Here is a 20,753-nt window from a genome sequence, read left to right as displayed (position 1 = left end):
ATTTCTCTCTAAACTTCCGACCCAAGGGAAGGATCAGTTCAGGGCCAGTGAGAACACCCTCTTGTTGCAGCTAAGCCAGACTAAGGAACTCTGGATTAAAGGCAAGTTAGTTGACTGGATATAGAGGCATGAATGTGGGGCAGAATGAGTGCAGTGTGGGTATGGGCACATGGTGGGCATGGGTACTGGATGGGCATGTGCAAGGATCTCACTCAGATTCCAGCTATCCAGGTGGGCTCACACGGGGTCCTCACTCAAATTCCGGCTGTCCAGCTCTCTCCTGGTGGCTCTCACACAGAAGGGCTCTGGGTCCAGTGGGACTCTGTGTCTGACAGGGCTTATGAAAACTCGGTCAAATTCCCACTGCCCTACTTGCTCCTGGCAGGTAGGTCCCACAGCAGTTCTGCTGGTGGCGCTCCTGTCACAGTTTACTGCTTCTGTGGCTCCCAAACGAATTGTTTTAATAAAAGTTCTCATTCAAATCCCTACTGTCCTTCTTGCTCCCTGTGCATACCTCCCTGTGCTTCCCTCTCTGCATGTTGCTCCACCATTCTTCTGGTGGTTTTTTTTCACCATCTGATTATCTAATTCAAAGTGTCCAAAGCTAGTCCATCTCATCTCATGCCACTGTTGTTGTTGCTATTGTGTACTGTAGAGTCAGAACTGACCCGTAGCTGAACCTGTGGGAAGTTTTCAGAGGCAGTTAATGGCACAGGAAGAGACAGCCCATCCTTCCGCAGAACAGCTGGTGATCTCACACCATGTGCCTTTGAGATTGCAGTGCAGCTTCTTGCCACTAGGCCACTAGAGCTCCCTATGTTGATGCTCATGCATTTCATTTCATTTTTCACAATTTCTAGTTTTCCAACATTCAAGCTATGTACATTCCATGTTCCAGTTATTAAAGAATGTTTGCAATTTCTCCCCCTCATTTAACTGACTTCCAATATGGACTCTTCCACTACTACTATAGCTATCTGCATTCCTCAAGTGTTCATAGAGTTTTCAGAGATTTGTTATTTAAGGAGTGGATGGTCAATCCTGCTTCCTAAAAGATTCTGATACTCAGAATCACTATACCAAAAATAACTGATTAACACTGAAAATTTTTAGTGTTAGGAGATAATGGTAATGAAGGAGGATGTAGAAGCTGCATTGAAGGCATTAGCAAAAATATAAGGCTCCAGAATCTATGGGATACCAATTGTTTCAATGAATAGATGCAGCCTTGGATGCGCTCACCAGACTATGCTAGGAAATTTGGAGAACAGCTTTCTGGCCAACAGATTGGGAGAGATACATATTTGTTCCCTTTCCCAAGAAAGGTGATCTAAAAGAATGTGGAAACTATTGAACAATATCATTAATATTACATGCTAACAAAATACTGCTGAAAAGCAGTCAAAACTTTCCAGAACAGGACACAGATAGTGAACTGCCAGAAGTTCAAGCAGGATTTGGAAGAGGCTGTGGCCAGGGATATCAATACTGATGTCAGATGGATCCTGGCTGAAAGTAAAGGATACCAGAAGTATGTCTATTTATGCTTCATTGACCATGCAAATGCATTTGACTGTGAGTATCAAGTTGTGGCTGACACTGAGAAAAATGGGAATCTCAGAGCACATATTTGTGCCCATGTGAAACCAATACCTGTACCCAGACCAGGAGACTGTTGTGCGAACAGAGTAAGTGAACCCTGAATGGGTTAAAATTAATAAGGAAATGTATCAGGGTTGTATTCTCTCTCCATACCTGTTCAATCTGTATGCTGAGTGAGTTATTCAAGAAGCTGGTCTCTATGAAGAGGAATGTGGCATCAGGGTCAGAGGGAGACTCATCAATAACCTGCATTATGCAGCTGACACAACCTTACTTGCTGAAAGTGAGGAGGACTTGACGCACTTGTTGCAGAAGATCAAAGAATATAGCCTTCAATATGGATTGCATCTCAACATCATGAAAACTAAGATCTTTACCACTGGACCAACAGGAATATCATAATAGATGGAGAAAAAATTGAAATTGTCAACAACTTCATCTTACTTGACTCTACAATTAAGCCTCTTGGAACCAGCAGTATGGAATTCAGAACACATATTGATCTTGGAAAGTCTGCAGTTATGGTCCTCTCTAAATTATCAAGGAGTAATGGTGTCAGTTTGAAGACTAAAGAGCATCTGATTCAGGCCATGGTCTTTCTGATCACTTGCTGTGCATCTGAGAGCTGTACAATGAATAAAGATGACAGAAGAAGAATTTATACCTTTGAGCTGTGGTGTTGGAGAACAGCACTGAAACTACCACAGACAGCCAAGAGAACAAACCGATATGTCTTGGAGAGAGTGCAGCCAGAGTTCTCTTTGGAGACAGAGATGATGAGGCTTTGCCTCACATACTTCAGGCATGTTGCTAGAAGAGGTAATTCCTTGGAGAGGGACATGATGCTCAGAAAGGTTGGCAAAGGGGAGGAAGGCTCTCAACCAGGTGGACTGTCATGGTGACTGCTGCAAGGGGCTCTTCTGTGTCAGGAAGTATAAGGATGGCACAGGATAGTACAGGACTTAGATTTGTTGTTCATAGGGTCACTATGGGTTGTACTTGACAGCATTTAACCACAACAACAACATGGTGACCCTGTGAACAATAGAGCTGAACCCTGACCTATCCTGTACCATCGTTATAGTGTCTGATACACTAGAGCCCATTGCTGCAGCCACTGCATCAATCCATCCCATTAAAGGTCTTCCTTAATTATGCACTGGTGAGTGGGCACAGCAGGACCTGCATCCCTGCTCCCCAGTCCTCACCCCTGCAGGAAACATGGACAAAGAAGCAGAAATGACCATGGCGACTCTCAGTCATCTGGCACCCAAGGAAAGAGCTATATTTGCTGTTGTCATTACCGGAAATGTGCTTCACACCCCCTCTGGCTTCCCCTGGCCGCTAGCCCAGCACTTGTCACCACGTCCAGCTGCCCAGGACACGGAGGTGTTTGGGACAGAGCACAGGCCTCCCGCTCTGTCACCTGCAGGGAGCTGGGAAGGGCAGCAGGGGAGGAGACCCAGTTGTCTCTCCATCAGTGAGAGAGCAGGGCCCCCCTGAATGAAGGCACTGACCACCTCCGAGCTTGTGCCCAGTGTGAGGACCGGGCTCACTGATCCTCAGTGAGCCGTTTCACTGGCTTTCACTACAGCAAAGATTCTGCTCCTAGGTCCAACCAGCAGCCCCTCTCCCTGCCCCCACAGCCCCCTAAAGTAGAGGCCTCGGGGAAGGTCCAAAGCCAGGAGGTAGGCTTATGGCCATCTGAGGGGTAAAGGGCAGATAGCTGGAGGCCTGTGAGCTCACAAAAATCCCTGCCCTTGAGGAGCCACCCTCCAAGGGTTCCTGAAGGTTGCATGGCCACCAGGGCTGTCAGGGGCCAAGGACCAGCTCACAGGTACTGAGCTCTTGGAGCACATGGAAGTCACTACCATGGAGGAGGGTGGCCAGCACTCTCCGGACAGCTGGTCCAGAGCTGGGCCTCTGGGCACCACAACCACCTGGGCTGGGTGGGGACATCCCAGCCCAACTGAGGAGGAGCTGGGCCAGGGCAGGAACCATGACTCAGGCTGAGCTGGAATCTGGCGGGCGTGCAGGGATCTGCAGAGATGCCCTGAGCAGCCCCTGTCGGATCAAAAGCAGAGAAGATGGATGAGGACACCAAGCGAGGCCAGCCTAGGGCAGGTGGGGCAGTGGGAGGGGCATGCCCATGGAGGCCAAGGCCTGCGTCAGGCTGACATCCTGGGCACTGTGCCGTCTGCCCCGGAGCTGCCAGAACTGGGAGGAACTGCTGGCAGGGCACTCAGTTCCTGCAAGTCTCAACACCTGCTAATTGGCCAAGTCTCCTAGTTCAGGGCTTGCTGGGGCACCAGGGCGGCAGGACTGACCTCCTCACACTCGTACCTGCTGAGTTGTGCTTGCTGGGGGCTCTGTTCCTGCTGTCAGGGAATGGGGCAGTGAGTTGGAGGCCTGGCTGTGCCACTGGCTGTGGGCTTGTCTGAGTTCCCTTTCTGGGCCTTAGTCTCCACTTCAGTAAAATGAGTACACTCACCTCCTGTTGGTGCTGTAGCAAAATCACGTAGACTTACAGGACTGGAAGAACACCAGCCTCCTCAACAAAGACCAGTCTTCTTCAGTTCTGGCGCTCAGGGTCTGAACGGCCCTCACTGGGCTCAGTCCAGCTGTTGGATAAGCCTCATACATTTTAGAGGCTTCTAGATAGAATGGCCTATTTTCCTGCTTTTTCTCATGTGGTGGACCGAATCATATCCTCTAAAGTGTGTGTCCACCTGGCTAGGCCAGGATTCCCAGTGTTGTATGGTTGGCCAATATTCGTGATATGATATAATTATCCTCCATTTGCGCATGTTTTCTAAATCTTTATCTCCATATGGTCACTTCTTAATCACCTGCTATCTATCAGAGAGCTGGACAATGAATAAAGGTGACAGAAAAAGAATTGATGCCTTGATTCTTCCTCCACTGACCATTTGTAGCCTGTTAGGAACTTCTAATACACCTCAGTTTTTTCCTCTTAAAAAAGAGCCATGGAGTTGGAGAAGAGCATTGAACATCCCATGGACTGTCAAAAAAAATCCCAAATATGTCATTTAAAAAGTCCAGTCAGGCCTTTCTACGAAGATGGTGCCAAAAGCAAAGAAGGAAGCTCCTGCCCCTCCCAAAACTGAAACCAAAGCAAAGGCATTAAAGGCCAAGAAGGCAGCCCTGAAGGGCATCCACAGCCAAAAAAAAAAAATCCTCATGTCACCTACTTTTTGGCAGCCTAAGACACTGAGACTCCGAAGGCAGCCCAAATACCCCCAGAAGATCAGTCCTAGGAGAGATAAGCTTGACCACTATGCCATCATCAAGTTTCCCCTGACCACTTAATCAGCCATGAAGAAGATAGAAGAAAACAAAACACTTGTGTTCGTTGTCAATGTCAAGGCCAACAAGCACCAAATTAAGCAAGCTGTAAAGCTCTATGACGTTGATGCGGCCAAGGTCAACAATTTGATAAGGCCTGATGGAGAGAAGAAGGCCTGTGTACAACTTGCTCCTGACTATGATGCTTTGGATGTTAATGACAAAATTCGGATCATGTAAACTGAGTCAAGCTGGCTAATTCTAAATACAAATTTTTCTCTCACACACACACAAAAAGTCCAGTCAGAGGCTCCTTGTAGGATGCCAAAGTTTCATCTCTGATACTTTGGACATGTTGCTAGGAGGGCGTATTCCTTGGAGAGGGACACCATCCTTGGAAAGGTGGAGGGTCAACAAAAGAGAGAAAGACTCTCAACAAGATAGATTATTAGCACAGTGACTGCAGCAATGGGCTCAGGTGTGTCAGAGATGATGAGGATGGCACAAGATAGGACAGGGTTCAGATCTGTCGTTCATAGGGTCGCTATGAGTTATACTCTACTCGATGACTACTAATAATATGGTCACAAAGCAGGATTGGAGAGAGTTTTATCTTGAGTCCTGGCTTACAGGAGGGCCTGTCTCAGGTCCCACTTTTACACTCAGAAATGCCACCTTCTTTCTGGAGTCACATGTTTTATCTTAGATTAAAAGATAGGTCATTGGAGAGGGAGAAACCAGCAGTACCACTGAGAAACAGGGGCGAGGAAAGGAGTAGAGACTTTGGACCTGGGACCCTGGGTTGAGAACCTCCTAGACTCGGCTTGATGCCAGAACACAAAGAGCTCTCCAAAGAATTTGGAGTCCACAGTTGCTGAGTGGAGCCAAGGACCTTCCCCAGAGTCCACACCTGTGGGTTCTAAAAGTCCAGAAACTTCTGGACATCTAAACCTTGACAAAATTTCCATTTGTTAAAGCCACTCACTCATGACAGTTGCATTCAATCCACATGCTGAACAAGTCATTCAAAAAGCAGGACTCTTTCAGGAAGAATGTGGAAGCCGTTTTGGAGAAAGACTCATCAACAACCTGTGTTGTACAGATAATACAACCTTATTTATTGACGTGAGGAGGACTTGAAGGCCTTGTTGCAGAAAATGGAAAAAAAAATATAACCTTCAGTATGGATTGCATCTCAGCATCAAGAAAACAAAAATCCTCACCACTGGGCTATAGGCATCATCGTAATAGACGGAAAAAATATTGAAGCTTTTGATGACTTCATTGTATGTGAACCCACACTCAACAGTCCTGATAGCAACAGTAATTTTTTTTAAAGAGCCAATTTAGAGGCAGAAAAGGAGAACCTCGCTGCCTGCAGGAAAGAAGCAGAGATTCCTGCTTGAGTTAGGACAGGATGTGCACAAGAGAGCAGCCGCGGAGCACCAGAAACAAACATAAGACGGAGATGAACTGCATCCTCCACGTGCTCTGACGCTGGGCCAGGGGCCTTCGCCTGTGCTGGTGGACGACTATGGGGGAGGCCTGTCATTGGCAGGACTAAGAAAGCTTTGCAACACTGTCCCAGAGCCAAAAGCTCACAGGGTCTATGGGCATGCCTGAGAAGCTGTCCAGACTGAAGAATTCCATCCTGTTGTCTACCTGCATTGTAAACCATAACTTTCCTAATTACATAACTGTACTAAGGTAATTTTGGGTTGCTGTGATGCTGAACACCGTGCCATTGGTATGTCAAACACCATAATGGTTCACCATGATAGACAGTGTTTGGTGGAGCTCCCAGATTAAGACAGGCTTGGAAGCAAGAGTGGCATCCAATTCCTAAACAACGTGCCTCTGGAAACTCGATGAACTTAGAAAAATGACAATAGTTATAGAACAGGGTTCAGGTCATTTGTTCATAGGGTCACTGTGAGTCATGTTTGACTCAACAGCATTTAGTAACACAACCACTCTCCTACTAAACCCCATGATCACAAGTATGGTCTGTGAGGTCATGTGTGGATTAGTGCAACCAGCAGGAGAAAAGCAAGTGCCCTACAAGGGAGGGCTAGTGTTGGAATTTGGTAGATGTGGGTGTGGGAGTGTGGAAGGATGTCTGACCTCATGGGACTCAGACTCAAATAAAAGAAAAAAAATATGTTTGGGTTTTTTTTTAAAAAAAAAAGAGGCATAACAGATTGCATTGGAAAATCTGCTATCAAGGAGCTCTTTTCTTTCAAAACTTCTTATTTTAATTGTAATTTTCCTGTAAGTTTACAGAAAAGTTAGATTTTCATTCTTTGAAGATTCACATCTTATCCCCCTCCCTCCCTTCGCCTTCCCACAGTTCACTTTTTTAAACAAAATATTCGTTTATTGTTTCACTAATACCTACCTTCTCCACACTTCCCCCAAGGACCTCTTTAAAGTGCTAAAGATTTTAACAATGGACTTAGGTACAGTAGAGATTGTGAGGAGGGGAAGGACGGAACGAGGTTTCCATTTGTTAGTACACAGGGTTGTGTGAGTAGAAGTCGACTGTTGGTACCTAACAAAAACGTATCTTAGTCATTAATGTTGCTGTAACAGCAATACCACAGCAGGGTGACTTTAACACACAGAAGCTATTTTCATGTGGTTCAGGAGGCTGCAGGTCCCAATGCAGGGTGCCAGCGGTAGGGGAAGCCCTGCTCACTCGCTTGCTCTCTGTGTGGGCTCTGGACAGAAGTCCTTGCTTCCTTCTCCATCTACAGGACCCAAGTTCCTTGAACATCTCCTCGCCCTGGTGTCACACCGCCTAAAGACCTGAGTCTAAAAGGACGAGATCCGCTCATGGTAGTTCTTCCTCAATAGTGTGAGGTCTCCCTCTCAGCCTGCTTTCCTCCCCTTTCCAATCACAGACCATTGCACAGGGAATTAGAATAAGGCCATGATGGGATGAAGGCGCTTGCATTCCACTGTAATCCTTTTACAGCTCTTAGGTTTATCAGATTACACAGGATTACAGTTTCCTCATTATATGGATGCTGTTGTCCTAAATCGAATACGACTCATAGCAACCCTGTCAACAACAGATCTGAACTCGGGCCCGTCCTGTGCCGTCCTCATACTTCCTGACACACGAAAGCCCATTGCAGCAGTCACCGTGTCAATCCACTTGGTCGAGGGTCTTCCTCTTTCTCTACCATTCCAAGCAGGATGTCCCTTTCCAAGGAGCAGCCTCTCCTAGTAACATTCCCAAACAATGTGAGATGAAGCTTTATCACCTCTGCCTCCAAGGAGCACTCTAGCAGCACCTTCTCCAAGACATATTTGTTCTTCTGACAGTCCACGAGATTACTCAGTGCTTTTCTCCAACACCACAGCTCAAAGGCATCAATTCTTCTGTCATCCTTAGTCATGTCCAGCTCTCAGATGCATAGCAAGTGATTGAAAAGGCTATAGCCTGAAGCAGGTACATCTTAATCTATAAGGTGAACAGCACTGCTCCTCGATAATTTTGAGAGGTCCATGACTGCAGGCTTTCCCAGTACAAGGCTTCTGAACCTCCTGAGTGCTGGTACCAAGGGTGTTGACTGTGGATTCAAGTAAGATGAAGTCATTGACAGTTTCAGTCCTTTCTCTGTCCATCAGGAATTTGCCTATCAGCTTAGTAGTGAGAATTTTTGTATTCTCAATGTTGAGGTGCAGTCTATGTTGAAGGCTACAATCTTGGATCTTCTGCAGTAAGCTCTCCGAGTCTTCCTCACTCCCAGCAAGCAAGGCTGTGTCACCCACATGAGACTGACCTGGCCGCTGGGGTAGGTGGGGCTGGTGCAGTCGGCGAAGGCCGCCGTGAGAAAGAGGGATTCGCAGAACTGCCGCATCTCTTTGATGAGGTCAGGTGCAGCCACTGGCACTCGCCCTGGCAGCAGAGAATGCCACCCTCCTTGAGGGCTGTCTTCATGAGCTAGTAGTAGGGTTCTTTGAAGAGGCTCTTGGTGGGGCCCATGATAACATCAAAGACAACCTGGTTCTGCTTCATGAGTTCAAAACCATCACCTACATGGAGGGTCAGCTTTGATCTGGAGTAGCCAATCGCCATGCCTGGAAGAAACTTCTTAGAGACTTGGATGGCATCGTCATCGATTTCACACTGGACCATGGCCTCCACTGAATCTCGCAGGACACCTCCGTCCCCTGTCCCTTTGATCAGCACCTTGGCAGGGTCAAGTTGGCTGCAGAGAGGCAGGTTGGCAATCATCTCCTGGTAGAAGCACTCGTTCCTCTCGGTGCACTGGATGACGCCATCCAACACCAGCATGTTACCGTAGGTCTCACTGCGGAAGACAAAGATGTCCTGGTACCGCGAGCGCTGATGGTTCCACAGGCTGCAGGTCTCATGGAAGCAGCCCTTTGGATGGCGCCGCTGCCTGGGGAAGCGGGGCCCGCAGGGTGGCGGGGTCGGGGCTCCATGGAGGCACCAGGCGCAGGACAGGACTGCAGGCCACATAGAGCCACAGTACGACGGGACCAGCTCCTACCCGCAGCCCGTGCTGCAACCTCTGAAGTAAGTGCGTTAAGTTGTCTTCTGCAAATAAGCTGTATCATCTGCACAATTTAGATTGTTGGTGATTTTTTGGGTTTGTTTGGTTTTTTAAAGAAAATGTATAATTTATTTGGTATTAAGAGATTTGAACATAATCTTTTTTAAAGATGAGGCACTCAACTTTGGGGTGTACTCCATGGCAGGGTCAATTACGCCTCTGGTCTCTTGCTCTGACCCTCGTGGGGACTGCTGCACTGTATCTCCAGACCAGGCACCTCACCATCGCCACCTCCTCTGTCAGGATCTGATCTCTCAGGGCCAGGGTGTCTGGAGACCTCTTTCTCTCCTTGGGGAGTGGGGTCAAAGAGGAGGTGAGTGGTAGCACCCCAGTGACACATCATTGCTTCTCATCAGCTCAGAGCTATTTGTGTTCCTCTTCTTCCTGACCCAGCCGGGTAGCCTCCGGGCCCCACCTAAGCCATGCCTAAATATCAGGCCATCTTCTACCCCAGCGAAGGTGTCTGGCCCAGGGTCAGACCTCTGGGACCGAGGGCAGCGTTTGCCCAGGGACCAGGCCATCACAGTTCATTGCGCTCTCCCCTGCAAAGCATGTCACAGACCTGCTCTTCCCCGCCCCCCTTTACCCCTAGTACCCTGGACAGAAAAGGGTTAATGGTCTTCGTTTATTGAAGGGAAGCCACTTTATCCTGAGTCTAGAGAAGGGGAGAATTCCCTCCTCCCCTGCAAGAACCAGGTCTACACAACCTATAACCAGACCCCCATCACCTCTACCACAAGCCTATCCCCTCCCCGCCGCCCTGATAATGTACCATAATTTAACACAGTTGCTTGAAAAGAATTTTTTTAAAAAATCATTATAGTAATAATTATGCCCTCGGCCCCCAGCTCGGGGCAAGCCGTCGCAGCCCTCAGGGTGAGCTCCTCAGTCCCCAGATTGTGCCATCTGACCCCTGGGTGGGAAAGGAGAAGAAAAAAAAAGAATGCCTAGGGTATCCAGAGAATGTTACCTAGGCCACCTTCTGCCACCCTCCCCCCCAGTAAAACTGAAAGCAACACCCTCAAAGCCCTTCTATTTGTAACTCACAAGTTTGTCCTCTCTAGGTTTGCTCCCTTTCCTATAGGTAACCTTAACTCTGAGTTTTACTCCATAATTGACCCTGAACCCAGTGCCAGTGACAAAAAGGAAATACAACTGACAGCTAAGGAAGCAAAGGAGGATGGAGCCTCTGGGTTCAACCAGCCATCCCCACTGGACCCACCTGGGAAAACACTTTGCAGTCCAGAGGGGAGCAAATGACAGGAAAATATCTTCTAACAGAGCAAGAAGGCAAGCAGCTGTAACCCAAGACCACCAGTAATGAGATAAAGCATCCTCCCTTCCCCCCTTTACATCTACGCCCCTGTTCAGCATGAAGAAGCCAGAGTGTCGGCATCCAATTCCCAAATCAATAAGACAGTTGGTTTAATTACTATTGGAAAATGCTTGTCATTCCTCTGTAGCATCTGGTCCCCACTGGACCCTCATCATTTCCTTCACCTGCTCCCCCCACCGACCAAACTGAGCAGCTCTGCAACTGCATCCTGGCCCATCCTCACCCTTCTGCCCCCAACCCTCACCTCCTTGTACCCCCAATATGTTTTTCCCAATAAAAAAATTTTTTTTAAACCTCCTTTCATTCATTGTTACACATTTTCCTCCCTGTACCCACCTCCCCCCAGTTCACTTTTTTCTTTGGAAAAAAGTTATTTCATTGTTATACAATCCCCCCCCCCGGACCACTTTACTATGCAACTCTTATTCTGGGTTAGGGTTAGGGTTAGGGTTATGCCAATAATACCTATTCACATGTTCCTTTTAAGCAGTTTTCTCCCTCGCCCGTTGCAAGGCAGTCTACATTATTTATCCCCTCTTAGTTTTCCCTAACCCTCATATCAGTCCTCTTCTATAACAGTGGAATTATATAGTATTTGTCCTTTTGTGACTAAGATATATCACTCAGCATAATGTCCTCCATGGTCACTCTTTTTATATAATATTTAATGAGTTATTTGTTTTTCAGTGCTGCATAATATTCCATTGTGTAAAAAAATACCACAGCTTCTCTATCCATTCGTTTGTTGATGGGCACTTGGGTTGTTTCCAACTTTTTGCTATTGTGAACAAAGCAGTAATAAACACGGATGTGACAATTTAGTTTGTTGATGGCTCTTCTTCCAATCCTGATTCATAGAGTCCAGCTTCTCAAATTACTTATTCAGCATACAGATTGAATTGTTGCTATTGTTAGGTGCCATCAACTGGTGAACAAATCATAGCGACGCTGTGAACAACAGATCTGAACCCTGTACCATCCTCACACTTCCTGATACTCGCACCCATTGCAGCAGTCACTGTGTCAGCCTATCTGGTTGAGGGTCTTCCTAGCTTTCACGTACCCTCCAGGGTTCTAAGCATGATGTCGCCCTCTAAGGAGTAGCCTCTCCTAGCAACATGTTCAAAGTATATGATGTGAAGTTTTATCATCATTGCCTCCAAGAAGCATACTGGCTGCACCATCTCCAAGACATATTTGTTTGTTCGTTTGACCGTTCATGGGATGTTCAGTGCTCTTCTCCCACACCACAGCTAAAAGGCATCAATCCTTCTATCATCCTTACAAATGCATAGCAGGTGATTGAAAAGACCTTGGCCTGAATCAGGCATACCTTAGTCCTCAAACTGACATCATTGCTCCTCAATAGTTTGGAGAGGTCCTTGACTGTAGATTTTCCCAGTGCAATACATTTCCTGATCTCCTGACTGCTGGTACCAAGGGTGTTGGTTGTAAATCCAAGTAAGATGAAACAATTGATGACTCAAATTCTTTCTCATCTATCATGATATTGCCTATTGGTCCAGTGGTAAGAATCTTTGTTTTCTTGACATGGAGATGTAATCCACACTGAAGGTTGTATTCTTTGATCTTCTGCAACTGCTTCAAGTCCTCACTTTCATCAAGGAAGGTTGTATCATCTGCATAAGATTGAATGTATATAGAGAAAAGATACAGCCCTGAAGCACACCTTTGCTGGTGTCTAATGGATCTTGCCTGAAAGTGGAGTATAGCAGAAAAATGTTTACTTATGTGTTGTTAAGTATGAAAAGGCATTTGCCTGTGTGAATTATAACAAATAATGGCAAACATTGGGAAGGAGGGAATCTCAGATCACTTACCTGTGCTCATATGAGACCTATACCTAAACCAAGAAACAGCTGTGCAAACAGCACACGGGAACACTGCATGGTGTACAGTCAGGAAAAAGTGTGTCTCCCTATCTGTTTAGAGTAAGCAGTGTATAATCAAATCATCTTTGCTTTGAAGATGCATTCTGACTCTACTTCCTCCAAAACTGATTTGCTGGTTCTTCTGGCATCCAGTGTATCTAACAGTCTCTGCCAGCATGACAGTACTAACACCTCAGTTCTCCTGTGTCCCTTTGTTATCGTCCAGCATCAGCATGTAAGCGAGATGATGGAGAGACCATTTGTCTTCAAAGTAATGTCTTCTGCTTCCAGGACGTTCAAGATCCTTTGCAGCAGATCTGCCCGTGCGGTATGCTGTCTGAGTTCCTAAGTGCTGCTTCCAGGGGCATGTCCCATACTCTGTCTCGGGGATGGAGACACACGAATGGACTAATGACAGGCAGGGAGTTAACCAGAAGGGACAGAGCTCATCAGCTAATGACAGGAGAAGTCAGTTAATGCCAGTATGAGGTGCACCGAGATCAAAGACACAGGAGAACTCCTGGGAACACCCTGGAGGTGAGACCCCCCAGGATGAGGGGGTTTAAGAGGAAAGGATGCAAATGGGAGGCAGGGATGTTCCAGGCACAGGGAGCAGCATGTGCTAAGGTCCTTAAGAGACTGGCCAAAGCCAGTATGCTGTCCTGGTGTTGGGAAACACCAGGCACAGAGGCTCCTGGGTTGGCATTTGTGCTAGGCAGTCTTAATGGGCCCAGTCACAGTGAGGTGGACAGCAGTGTCACTCCAAAGGAGTTTCATTATCCTGACTAGACCCCAACTCTCAGGCCATGTTCCAAACAGGGCTAGCTCCAGCACCACATGCTTCCAGGTCAGTGTGTGGGTCCGACCAGGAGGAGCCAGGGGAGTCCTCTGGTTCTTGTGCAGCTGACACACAAGTTGAGTTGGTAGTGCTGTGAGGGCAACCAGCCCAAAGCGATTTATAGGAAGGGGATGATTAGGGAGCTTTGGTGGCCTGGCAGTGAGGATTTCCACTGGCAACCCAAGGGTACACAGTTGTAATCCACCAGCTGCTCTTTGGGAGAAAGATGAACAGACTTCTCCCATGACATTAACAGCCTCTGAAAACCTGCTGGAGGGTCAGCTATGGGTCAGTTCTGACTCAATATTACACAACAACTGCGTGATATCACTAGTGAAGCAGTAGGCATGAAAAGTGCATACGAGATGTAGATGCCAAAGGTAATTGCAATTATATAGGTAATCCCGCACTGCTACAAAAAACACTCAAGCTCTAGGGAGCTCTGGTGGCCTAGTGGCAAGAAGCTACACTGCAATCCCAGAGGTATGCTGTTCAAATCCACCAGATGCTCTGCTGAAGAAAAATGGGCAATCTCCTCCTATACCAGTTAGATCCAATTTGATGGTACACAAACACAAAATTATAAAAACTATTAAAAAATAGCATTAACATTACTGGTAAGTATATTCGTTTTCTCCTGGACACAAGAGCCTACTATTTGGTCCTAAAAACCTTCTGAGGTCCCAACTCTTCTCACTATTTCTTAGTTGTTGGAATTGACGGAAAACCTCATAAACAGTTCCTTACTTCACCTCTGCCTTGCATGCAGACTTCTGAGCTGTAAAACAACCCAGTGGTAGATGGAATTTGGTCCAGGATTTAAGAACAATAAATGACATAGTTGAGCCTCTACATCTTGTGGTTCCTAACCTTTATACTATAATAGACAAAGTGCTAGTCAATAGGCCTTTTATTGTAAGAACTACCTTCCCTCTGTAACTTGACTTGTGCCACTATCAGAGAGCCTCTACTTGGAATACTAATACTTTTTAATTTTTTACTTTTAACTTGTTAGTTAAATTCGTGTCTTCTAGGCTGCAACACTTCCATGATACATCTTCAAGGATATGAACATGTATGGCTAGGCACATTTGATAACAGTGCATCTAAATTCCAAAATCAATCTCCATAATAGTCTATGTGTTTCCTACTGCCAAAGGGGCCCTTTAGAGTAGTGAGAGAAGATCTTCACCCTGAAACCCACAGCGTCCCTTTTCAGCAGGAAGTAGCTAAGAGAATACGCCATCCCCTTTTCCTTATGCATCAGGGTAAAGTCTCTCTCAGGGAGGAGTGATAGGGAATGGCAACACTGACAAAGGAGATTAATCAGAACTGGCTTTGACAAACACTGTGGCAATGGGACAATTAAAACAGACTTTCAAGGGGGAAAAAAAGAGGAACGAACTGGAGGGGAGGGTAGAGAAAATAGTGCAACAATGAATGAATGGAAACCCAAAATCTCTGTAAATGTTCATTAAAATTAATAAAATTTAATAAAAAAACTGCCAAAAACAAAAAACAAGATAAAACTATAAAAAAATAAAAAACACACAAAAACAAACACTCAAGCTCCTGCCGTCAACTTGAAACTGACCCATAGCTGACCCTGCACTGGGCTTTCAGAGGCTGTAAACCACGGCGCAGCTGGTGGCTTTGAACCCCCAAAGAGGCACAGTCTTTAAGGTAACAGCTCAACTCCCTACAGACTTGGCCCCTGGGTTCCCTTCTGTCAGTAATTACAAGCATTATTGTTGTCAGGTGCCATCTAGTTTAGTATGACTCCTAACGACCTTCTGAACAACAGATCTGAAGTCTGACCGTCCCGAGCCATCCTCACAAACTGACACGCTTGAGCCCGTTGCTGCAATGGCTGTGCCATCCACCTGGCTTACACTGACCCTCCACTTTTCTAAGCTTGATATCCCTCTGCAAGGAATAGCCTGTCCTACAATATCCCCCAAATATACGAGACACACCTTTGCCATCCTTGCTTCCAAGGAGCTCTCTGGCTGCACCCTCTCCAAGACTTACCTATTGGTTCTTTTAATAGTCTATGGTACTTGGTGCTTTCGGCAATCCAATAGCAAGCACTAATGTACAAGAAACAACATTTTTAACATTTATTTTATTATTTTTTGTGTGTGTACCCTCAAATTGGATCTGACTGGTACAGGGGGAGATTGTCCCTCCTTCTCCAGCAGAGCATCTGGTGGATTTGAACTGTGCACCTCTGGGGTTGCAGTGCAGCCTCTTGACACAAGGCTGCCAGAGCTCCCTAAGAAACAACATTTTTAAAAAGCGGGCAAGGCAGAGCCATTCGAGGCTGGCTCCAGCTGTGCCAGAAGGGCCTCTTGAACTTGGCCTTAATCCACCTGTGAGTATCCTTTTAGCTTGAGCACATCTCAATTGATTTCTCTCTATTATAACTCTGCATTCTCTCTGTGACGTGGAGATGATGGTGCACTGACCTGGATGGCTGTGCCATCATTACCTGGAAGACGGAGGTGTGCCCAGGCAGGCTGGCATGGTGCTGGTCACCTTTCCAGAACCTGCTGCCCACGGGGTCTGGTCTTTGCCCAGAGAGGCCATCGGCCCTGGGCTGGCTCTGAGTAGGACTAATGATGGCCTTGGGCCTTCGGAGCCAGGCCAGGCTCCTGGTGAAGGGAAGGTGTCCTTGTCTTATATGTCATGTTGGTGTCAGGATTATCCACCTCGGGGATCAGGTGGAGATAGTGGTGTGAGAAGAGTGGGGTTGAAAAGCCATTGGTGCACGCCTGGACACCTCATAGCTCCAGCTTGACCAGTGCTGGTGACACCCCTCAGCAGGGAAGTCAGGCAGGTGAGACATACAGGTCACCAAACCAGGTGAGTGGATGGGTCTGCTCTCCAGATCCTGGACCCTGGCCAACGGGAAGCCCACCAGCATTCAGACACTTGCAGACCAGTCAGCAATGAATGGTTAATCAGTCAGCTCAATCGAGTTGACTATTAATCAATCAGCAAGCCCCATGCCCTGTGCTTGTCTCCACAGGCCCATACTTCCACGTCCAGTTCAGTGCTCCCTCCTGCAGGAAGCCTACCTGGACGACCCCTCACAGACCTCCACCCCAGGCTGCCATGGGGTGTGGTCTTCTGTGTGTGTGCTGCATTTATTTTGTCTCACCTCCGCCAACCCAGGGTCCAGCAAGCATTTGCCCAGAAGCAGAGCTCAGAAAGCAGGAAGGGTATGCTAGGAGGATTAGAGGAAAGGAGATTCACAGGGAGGAAGTGGGAAGAGTTTGGTTACAATGTTGTTGTTATGTGCCATCAATCTCCTGAGGGGGTGCGGGCCTGGACAAGGCTCCATTCTGTTACATTTAGGGTTTCTGTGAGTTATAGATGGACCGATGGCACCTGTCAACAGTTTAAGGACGTCAGTGGAATTGTTTTCCTCCATTTCCAGTGGTTTTTGTTCCCACATCCCTGCAGATCCTGGCTGGCCTGCAGTCCGTGCGTGCTCAGCTTTGACCACACTCACCTGCAGATGGCGCTGGCCAATACCGTCTACACCGTGAAGAGCCTTTTACCAACACACCCTCTTGTCTCTCTCACACTTTCTTTCCATCAGGATCTTGGGGAAGGCTCACTTCTAATTCACCATGTGAATTATTTACGTTCATGTTCAAACACTGACTTAAGCACCTTAATGGAGTCCATTTCTTCATTGAAGTAGTTGGCAATAAAAGGGTATAAGCTTCCCAAAGAGCTATTACAACTTGTCCAGGAATCTGCTACCTAATTTCCACCAAGCCGCAGCCCTAAGTCAGTTATGGCTCATGGCAGGCCTCTGTTGAGTGTCAGTGGCTGGTAGATTTGACTTGTCAAGGTGTCTGGTCAGGGATGTCCCCTGAGTAGGGCCGGCACCTTTTCTCTGAGATCCAGGTGAACATCCAACATTGCTGGGATGACATGGTGTTCTCCTGGGGAAATCCAGGCGTCCAGGCCACCTCTATGCTCACCAGGCAGCCCCACAGGCTGACTGGGGCAAGGAGCGGGCCTTCTCTTCATTCACACTCACCTGGTGACCCCAGAAACACCCACACTCACCTGAGGATGCAACAGCAGCCACCCCATGCTCACCTGCATAGCCCCAGGTACTCAGATGCTGCCATACTCAACTGGATGTCCAGTACTCATATAGATGGCTCTTTGCTCACCTGACTGTCCCATACTCACCTGGATTGCCTCAGGTACTCACTTGGATGTCTAGTATTCACCTGGATGTCCAGGACTCACCTGGATGGCCCCAGGTACTCCCCCTGGATGTCCAGGTCTCACCTGGATGGCTCCAGGTACTCCCCTGGGTGACCCCAGTACTCACCTGAATGACCCCAGATACTCACCTAGATGACCCCAAGTACTCACCTAGATGTCCAGGATTCACCTAGATGGCTCCAGGTACTCACCTGGCAGCCACCATGCTCATCTGCATGCCCACAGAGGCCCTCCACACTCATCTGGCACCCCTTCAACCCCTTCCAAGTCTTCTTCTCACTCTTCCCAGCACCCCACTCCCCTTCACCCAGCTGCAGGTGAAAATCCCATTACCGTGTCTGTCCAGCAACATCACCGAGGGTCTTCCTCACTTTAGTTGACCCCCCTCTTTTCCGAACCTGATATCCTTCTCCAAGGACCAGCCCCTCTGGACAACATGCCCAGTGACCCTGTGGGACAGAGTGGGGTTCTCAGGGTTACATCTGAACAGAAACACACCGCAGTGTCTTTCTTCTTTTTCTGTGGCCATAGGTTTGAACCAATCACCGTTCAGTTAGCTGCCAGGGTGGACGCTTTGCAGGACCCCGTCTGTCTTTCCTAAACACACATCTTCAGTCCCTCAGGGCTCTGGGCTGTTTGGTCTCCAAAGGCCCTCAGGGACCACCTTCCACTGGTCTCCCAGGACTCCAGAGACCTCACCTTCTTTTACCTTTACTCCATGGAGCACAGAACAGAGGCTGCCCGCCACTCCACGCCTTGTTCTCTCTTCCCGTGACCACGGGGCTGGTGGCCTGTGCACTGGTTCTCCTCCCACAGAAGGTCTTCAGGAGAGAGTCTGGCCCGTGCTGGCCTCTGTGGACGGCTTCCGAGAGAAGGGTCATGGGGCAGAGGTATGGCCAATGGCAGGGTCCAGGGCTGTGAGCCGGTCCTTGGGCGCTGCACCACTGCACACGGCCACCAGGTGGAGCACCCCCTCAAGTACAGCGACCTAGACCCAAGTTGGTGAGCATCCCTCATTCCTGCGCGCACGCCCTCGCTTCCTGGTGCCCAGCTGGGCCCTGGTGAAACCCCATACCTTCTACCCCAAGCTGCAGGGAACCACCTCCCAAGGACTGCGGGCAGGAAGGTGGTCCTGCAGACCCAGAACACCCTAGCCTATCCGGATCCAACATTTCGGGGGTGCCGGCGCAGCACAGTGGCCACGTGAGTCAGTACTCGGGGGTCTCCTCTCCTCTCAAGCATGTCACATGCCAGGGTGTTGTAAGGCCTGGGTGAGTCGCGTTCTGGAAGCCTCTGGTCACTCATTAACACCCTGTGTGCTGCGGCCAGTCTGAGCATTGCTCCCGAGTGCATACAGCCGTGCACTCTCACCGGCTGACCTCTCCGGTGTCCTGGGTTCGAGTCCAGACCTGCGTAATTACGCAGATGCCACACTAAAGCGAGTCCCTCGACTTTTGGGTTCTTCATGCAGAGAAAAGTTGCTGTGGGCCGTTGAGAGCGCAGCAGCATGGAAGACAGAAATAGCGCGAGAATGGCAGAGACGCGCGCGCACCTGGCTGAGGTGGGCAGGACAGGGTATCCGCCTTCGTGGCGGGGCTGAGCTGCTGTTCTAGAACCTTCCTTCTGCCCCTGGCCCACTGCTGCCTTGCTTCTCTAGCAGAATGCACGGTGGGCAGAGACCTCAGGCCTCGCCAGGTAAAGTGCACCTTCCATTTAACAACAGATGGAGAAATTGAGGCTCATCGGTGTGAACGGCGTCCAGCCACTCACGGTCAAGAGGCCTGGTTTTGTCCTTCCAGTGGCCACGATTACATGTGGGGCTGCTGACCCTTCCTGAGCACCCTTCACAAGGTGAAAACAGCCTGGAGTGGGTGTGGTCAGGATAAGTGGGCGTGGCCAGGTCCACGCCTGCTTTCAGGACTTGAGCTCTGGGCAGCGGCTTGAGGACGGGTGCCCAAATCCAAGGGTGGAGCAGGAGAAAGGGTCAAGGTACACGCGGGCGCCCGAAGATGTGGACGCAGGCTGGGAGATAGTCCATCAGGACGGGCTTCCTGGAGGAGGGGCGCAGGACGCTCAGGGATCCAAGTCCTTGAGGTGGTTCTGTGGTCACAGAGGCCCAGGCGTGGCTTCTACCCTGTCCAGGGGCGGGGGTGGGCCTGACTCACGCTAAGGGTGTGGGTGTGGGGTGGGTGTGGGGTGGGTGTAGAGCCGAGAGTCGCCTAGCTGAGTGGACACTGAGTGAGGGCCAGTCCCTGGACAGTGGAGCAGCCTCAGGGAAATGAAGCGGTGAGGGGGGCGGTCACCGAACCAGCTAGGGCTCCTTGTAGCTAGCTCGAGGGTCCCGGCTCTCTCATCTCTCTCAGTCATCAATCCGTCGTCGGTCAGTCCCTAGGTCCCTCTTTGCTTGAATCTCCTGTCTTTTCCCGTCTCTCTGTATCTCTCCCACTCTCTCTGTCCCCCTCTATCTTTTTATGCATCTGTCTCTGTATGCCTGTTTCTGTCTCTCTTCTCTGTCTCCTCAGCTTCCCCTCCCTCCTCCAGGCTGTGCTCCCCGCCCCGCTGTCCTTTCTCCTTCCTTCTTTGCTCGTCCCTCCCTCCTCTGCCTCTGCTGGGGCTTGCCCTCCTCCAAGAAGCCCTTCTCCAAGAAGTCACCTTTCAGGCGACTTCCTTGGCCCCTCACTGCCCCCCATCCCAGCACTGGCCACTCTGCTCCCTCAGTCTTAAGCCCCTTTTGGACAAAGCTGAAGTGACATGGGGAACCTTCCGAGTCCCTGGTGATACCAGGGTGACAGGGTGATGGGGGGGGAAAGGGAAGCCCTTTGCAGATCCTGGTGCCTCAGGTGGAAAAGCAGGGAAGACCACTGTCTCACCTGGGACCAGGCCTGCACTCTGGGCTGCCCCTCCTCAGGACCTGGGAACAGGCGAGACTGTCTCTA

General features: G+C 48.9%; 1 pseudogene; it reads right to left on the bottom strand.

The window, feature by feature from the left end:
* Positions 1-18,034, bottom strand: part of LOC102854807 — a 32,157-nt pseudogene extending 14,123 nt beyond the window's left edge.
* Between the last annotated feature and the right edge of the window lie 2,719 nt (positions 18,035-20,753).

This window comes from Elephantulus edwardii, unplaced genomic scaffold (assembly GCF_000299155.1).
Source record: "Elephantulus edwardii isolate Elephantulus edwardi_28Jun2011 unplaced genomic scaffold, EleEdw1.0 scaffold00064, whole genome shotgun sequence".
Classification (NCBI taxonomy): Eukaryota; Metazoa; Chordata; class Mammalia; order Macroscelidea; family Macroscelididae; genus Elephantulus; species Elephantulus edwardii.
Note: the sequence above shows the minus strand (reverse complement) of the source record. Positions and strands in the feature narration are given on the sequence as shown.